General features: G+C 47.5%; 1 non-coding gene across 1 annotated transcript; it reads left to right on the top strand.

Moving 5' to 3' along the window:
- Positions 1 to 1,392: 1,392 nt before the first annotated feature.
- On the top strand, positions 1,393 to 1,467 carry Trnas-aga. The gene has a single exon. It is a non-coding gene; the product is annotated as a tRNA-Ser (tRNA).
- Positions 1,468 to 5,818: the final 4,351 nt, after the last annotated feature.

A 5,818-nucleotide genomic window follows, 5' to 3' on the forward strand; every position in this document is an offset into this window, starting at 1 on the left:
TCAGAGTCGATGAACAGCAGTCAGCATGGGTGCGTGAACCAGGCGCCTGATTTTTTTTTCTTTTTTTCATCTTTCATTCCTTACCCTGAGGGGGTGAGGCCGGCACATGTACAGCCTATTGCTCTTTGGTGCCTTATATTAGCTTAGGGTATGCAGTGGTGACACTTTGTTTGGAGAAAAGGGGCATGGATTTTCTAATCTTATTCTGAGTCTTATCTCGTGTATCATCGCTTTCTGTCGCGTGGGAGGGTAAAAAGATCCTGGCATTTGCCCCAGTGCTGAGGGAAACCTCCCTAAAACCTCAGGAAGGATCTATTGAATCTTCTGTTTCATGTGTTTAGTTGATTTACCTTCTTTGTTTTCTGGGTAGTGTGTGGTCTTGTTTTGTCGTTCTTGATTTAAATGTCGCCTTCCTCTTCTGATTCGTCCTCCTGAAGCTGTTTTACCATGTCCTGTTGTACGTCGTTATTGGTGAAATTTGTTGCTGCATTTGAGTCTACTGCTTTTATGCTGGTTTTTATTACTGTTGGTGGATAGGGGTATTTTGTTTTCGAGTAACTCAGGACTGTGTAATTTCTTAGTAATACGTCTGTTGTGGCTGTTCTATTCTGTAATCTGTTTGTGCCGATTTTGGCTGTTAGATCTAGCCATTTTTTCCTTAAGGGGTGCACTTGTGCATTTCTGTATACTAGTTCATTTCGGGTCCTGGAGTTCATCTGGCCTGCTATCCTTAGTATTTTTCTTTCAGTTGGCATCATCCTCCGTGTCACAGTTTTGTTTGCCATCCATACTGGAGCGTATTCTAGTATGGGGCGAATAAAAGTTTTGTACGTGTAGATCAATGTTTCCTTTTTGGCACCATTTCTCCTGCCTCTGAGTAGGCGGAGTAAGTTCAGTCTCGTTTTAGCTTTGGTCGTAATGTCCCTTGCGTGTGCCTCCCATGACATATGTTTCTCAAGGGTAATACCCAGATACCTCGCAGTATCTTTCGCCTTTATGGTTTGTCCCCATAGTAGTAATCAGCAGCCTTCTGGGTTCTGTTGGCCGCGCGGGATTAGCCGAGCGGTCTAGGGCGCTGCAGTCATGTACTGTGCGGCTGGTCCCGGCGGAGGTTCGAGTCCTCCCTCGGGCATGGGTCTGTGTCTTTATCCTTAGGATAATTTAGGTTAAGTAGTGTGTAAGCTTAGGGACTGATGTCCTTAGCAGTTAAGTCCAATAAGATTTCACACACATTTGAACGTTTTTATGATTCTGTTGGCACGTGCGAGCGCGTTTATGTTCAAAAAGAATTATTTGTGAAACTTCCTGGCAGATTAAAACTGTGTGCCGGGCCGAGACTCGAACTCGGGACGTTTGCCTTTCGCGGGCAAGTGCTCTACGGGGCGTGAGTCGTGCTTGGGTAGCTCAGTTGGTAGAGCACTTGCCCGAGAAAGGCAAAGGTCCCGAGTTCGAGTCTCGGCCCGGCACACAGTTTTAATCCGCCAGGAAGTTTCATATCAGCGCGCACTCCGCTGTAGAGTGAAAATCTCATTCTGGAAATAATTTGTGCCTTGCAGCGTTTGGTTTGTTCTTCCATTGGCTGAGTCAGCTTTCTAGTAGGGATCGGTATTCCTGGGTTTGTCTGTTGGTTTCCTGTGTTGTTGGTGTATGGCACCAGTACGCTGTGTCGTCTGCGTACAGCGTCAGACCCTCGTTTGAGAGATGATGGCTCCCTGTGGGACTTCTGATTCTGGCATAAAAGGGTCTGATTCCGCATCGTTGACGACGACCTTGGAAGGGCGGTTTTCGAGGATGTTCGACAGGAGTGTGGTGATTTTTGCAGGTACACCCATTTACAAGCTTGTAATATAGGCCTTTGTGCCACACTTTGTCGAACGCCCTTTCGATGCAGAGGCCCAGACACAGCAACGTTAGCTGAAGGTCGTTGAGGAGACCCTGTCGGTAGCCCCTTGGTTCATCTGGGCTGTCAGTTGCACCTGTGTTCGCCAATACACGTCTCTGCAGCCCTCGTTCAACCCCGTCACAGTTGGCTCGTGGTATACAACAGTTGAATAGGCGCAGATTTTGGACGCCGTTTTGTCGTGCGCAGTAAACTTTAACCTCTGTGACCCGCGAACTGTTTACAGACTTAGCCGTTTCGGAAATACTTCCACCTTGGTCCGAAAGCCAATGATCATGCCCGTTTGCACGTCAGTTAAATCGCTCCGTTTTCGCATTACGACGACGACTGCACGACACATTTTACATCTACATCCATACTCCGCAAGCCACCTGACGGTGTGTGGCGGAGGGTACTTTAAGTACCTCTATCGGTTCTCCCTTCTATTCCAGTCTCGTATTGTTCGTGGAAAGAAAGATGGTCAGTATGCCTCTGTGTGGGCTCTAATCTCTCTGATTTTATCCTCATGGTCCCTTCGCGAGATAAACGTAGGAGGGAACATGTATGCTTGACTCCGCGGTATAGGTATGTTCTCGAAACATCAACAAAAGCCCGTACCGAGCTACTGAGCGTTTCTCTTGCAGAGTCTTCCACTGGAGTTTATCTCTCATCTACGTAACGCTTTCGCGATTACTAAATGATCCTGTAACGAAGCGCGCTGCTCTCCTTTGGATCTTCTCTATCAACCCTATCTGGTATGGATCCCACACCGGTGAGCAGTATTCAAGCAGTGGGCGAACAAGTGTACTGTAACTTATTTCCTTTGTTTTCGGATTGCATTTCCTTATGATTCTTCCAATGAATCTGTCTGGCATCTGCTTTACTGACGATTAATTTTATATGGTCATTCCATTTTAAATCACTCCTAATGCGTATTCCCAGATAATATATGGAATTAACTGCTTCCAGTTGCTGACCTGCTATATTGTAGCTAAATGATAAGGGATCTTTCTTTCTATGTATTCGCAGCACATTACACTTGTCTACATTGAGATTCAATTGCCATTCCCTGCACCATGCGTCAATTCGCTGCAGATCCTCTTGCATTTCAGTACAATTTTTCATTGTTACAACCTCTCGATATACCACAGCATCATCCGCAAAAAGCCTCAGTGAACTTCTGATGTCATCCAAAGGTCATTTATGTATATTGTGAATAGCAACGGTCCTACGACACTCCCCTGCGGCACACCTGAAATCACTCTTACTTCGGAAGACTTCTCTCCATTGAGAATGACATGCTGCATTCTGTTATCTAGGAACTCCTCAATCCAATCACACAATTGGTCTGATAGTCCATATGCTCTTACTTTGTTCATTAAACGACTGTGTGGAACTGTATCGAACGCCTTGCGGAAGTCAAGAAACACCCTCCTCTGCTAGTGCTGCCACCTGCCGGTAGTGAGAGGTTGTTGCAAGTTGACGTCGAATGTAGATGGTTGCCACATTAATGTGACTGAACTGTGTAGTTCTTTCGTATTTACTGGAGACCACATTATCGTATATTGTTTTCTAATTTTGAGAACTTTTTGTTCGCGTTTAAAACCACTATCAGTTTCGTACTGATCTGAATTATTAACAATGTTGGCCAATGTTTAATCAAATTAGGGAAGCTGAGGAAAGGAGTACTGTTATTTTGACGGAAAGTTGGAAGGACACCATAATGCGATTCAGTTAATTAGGAAATTATGCTCTGTTTCCGAATCCATTAGGTACGCTGTCTGATGGTCAAAAGATTTACCAATCGGAGCAAAAGGAGGAATTTCTAAAGATTAGATTAGAGTAACAAATCGACAGTGGTCCATATCCTGGAGTAGTCTCACGGGGACTGGCAACCTGCACGAATGTATTTTTTCCCATCCTTTTAATCTCTTTAGGTCCAGGAATCACATGACCCCTGTACCTTCCTACAATTAACAGTACTGCATTATTCCTTTGTTTCACTTGTACTAGAGCAGCGGTGATTGAGAGGGCAACAATTGCGGACTAACAGTCCGGCGCCAGCAACGGCGTTTGCGCTGTTACCTTTAGGACAAATAGTAAAAGGGAAGCCATTATAGCCATATTATAGTTTATTCTCACGGATTTTCTTATTTTTGCAGTGCTACTTTCTGTTAATTACATTGTTTTGTTAGGTGCATTATATTCTTAAGGCCAAAATGTACTTGCATCAAGTCTCCTCCTTGATGATACAGTGCTGATGAAGAGACGGGTAAATCAGAAATGATAGTTACGCACACCTAGACGAGAGGAAGTGTTTACACGTGTGACAAGTTGGCGTGCAGTCTACAACTGCGCAAGACACACTCGCCGATGGTCTTTGGTCATATTTCATTCCTTACTCAATGTTGGAGGCAACAATTCTTCAGTAAATCACGTTCTTAACAACACAGACAGCTGCCATCTACAAAGAGTTTCTGCATCTGTTGTCAGCTTGTTTCAGAACACGTGCGGGTCCGAGATGCCATTAAATTTCAAACATAATACGTTATTTATTCACAATTACTTTGCTGATTTTTACTTATATACACTCCTGGAAATTGAAATAAGAACACCGTGAATTCATTGTCCCAGGAAGGGGAAACTTTATTGACACATTCCTGGGGTCAGATACATCACATGATCACACTGACAGAACCACAGGCACATAGACACAGGCAACAGAGCATGCACAATGTCGGCACTAGTACAGTGTATATCCACCTTTCGCAGCAATGCAGGCTGCTATTCTTCCATGGAGACGATCGTAGAGATGCTGGATGTAGTCCTGTGGAACGGCTTGCCATGCCATTTCCACCTGGCGCCTCAGTTGGACCAGCGTTCGTGCTGGACGTGCAGACCGCGTGAGACGACGCTTCATCCAGTCCCAAACATGCTCAATGGGGGACAGATCCGGAGATCTTGCTGGCCAGGGTAGTTGACTTACACCTTCTAGAGCACGTTGGGTGGCATGGGATACATGCGGACGTGCATTGTCCTGTTGGAACAGCAAGTTCCCTTGCCGGTCTAGGAATGGTAGAACGATGGGTTCGATGACGGTTTGGATGTACCGTGCACTATTCAGTGTCCCCTCGACGATCACCAGTGGTGTACGGCCAGTGTAGGAGATCGCTCCCCACACCATGATGCCGGGTGTTGGCCCTGTGTGCCTCTGTCGTATGCAGTCCTGATTGTGGAGCTCACCTGCACGGCGCCAAACACGCATACGACCATCATTGGCACCAAGGCAGAAGCGACTCTCATCGCTGAAGACGACACGTCTCCATTCGTCCCTCCATTCACGCCTGTCGCGACACCACTGGAGGCGGGCTGCACGATGTTGGGGCGTGAGCGGAAGACGGCCTAACGGTGTGCGGGACCGTAGCCCAGCTTCATGGAGACGGTTGCGAATGGTCCTCGCCGATACCCCAGGAGCAACAGTGTCCCTAATTTGCTGGGAAGTGGCGGTGCGGTCCCCTACGGCACTGCGTAGGATCCTACGGTCTTGGCGTGCATCCGTGCGTCGCTGCGGTCCGGTCCCAGGTCGACGGGCACGTGCACCTTCCGCCGACCACTGGCGACAACATCGATGTACTGTGGAGACCTCACGCCCCAAGTGTTGAGCAATTCGGCGGTACGTCCACCCGGCCTCCCGCATGCCCACTATACGCCCTCGCTCAAAGTCCGTCAACTGCACATACGGTTCACGTCCACGCTGTCGCGGCATGCTACCAGTGTTAAAGACTGCGATGGAGCTCCGTATGCCACGGCAAACTGGCTGACACTGACGGCGGCGGTGCACAAAAGCTGCGCAGCTAGCGCCATTCGACGGCCAACACCGCGGTTCCTGGTGTGTCCGCTGTGCCGTGCGTGTGATCATTGCTTGTACAGCCCTCTCGC

The sequence above is a fragment of the Schistocerca piceifrons genome, chromosome 6 (genome assembly GCF_021461385.2).
Source record: "Schistocerca piceifrons isolate TAMUIC-IGC-003096 chromosome 6, iqSchPice1.1, whole genome shotgun sequence".
NCBI lineage: Eukaryota > Metazoa > Arthropoda > Insecta > Orthoptera > Acrididae > Schistocerca > Schistocerca piceifrons.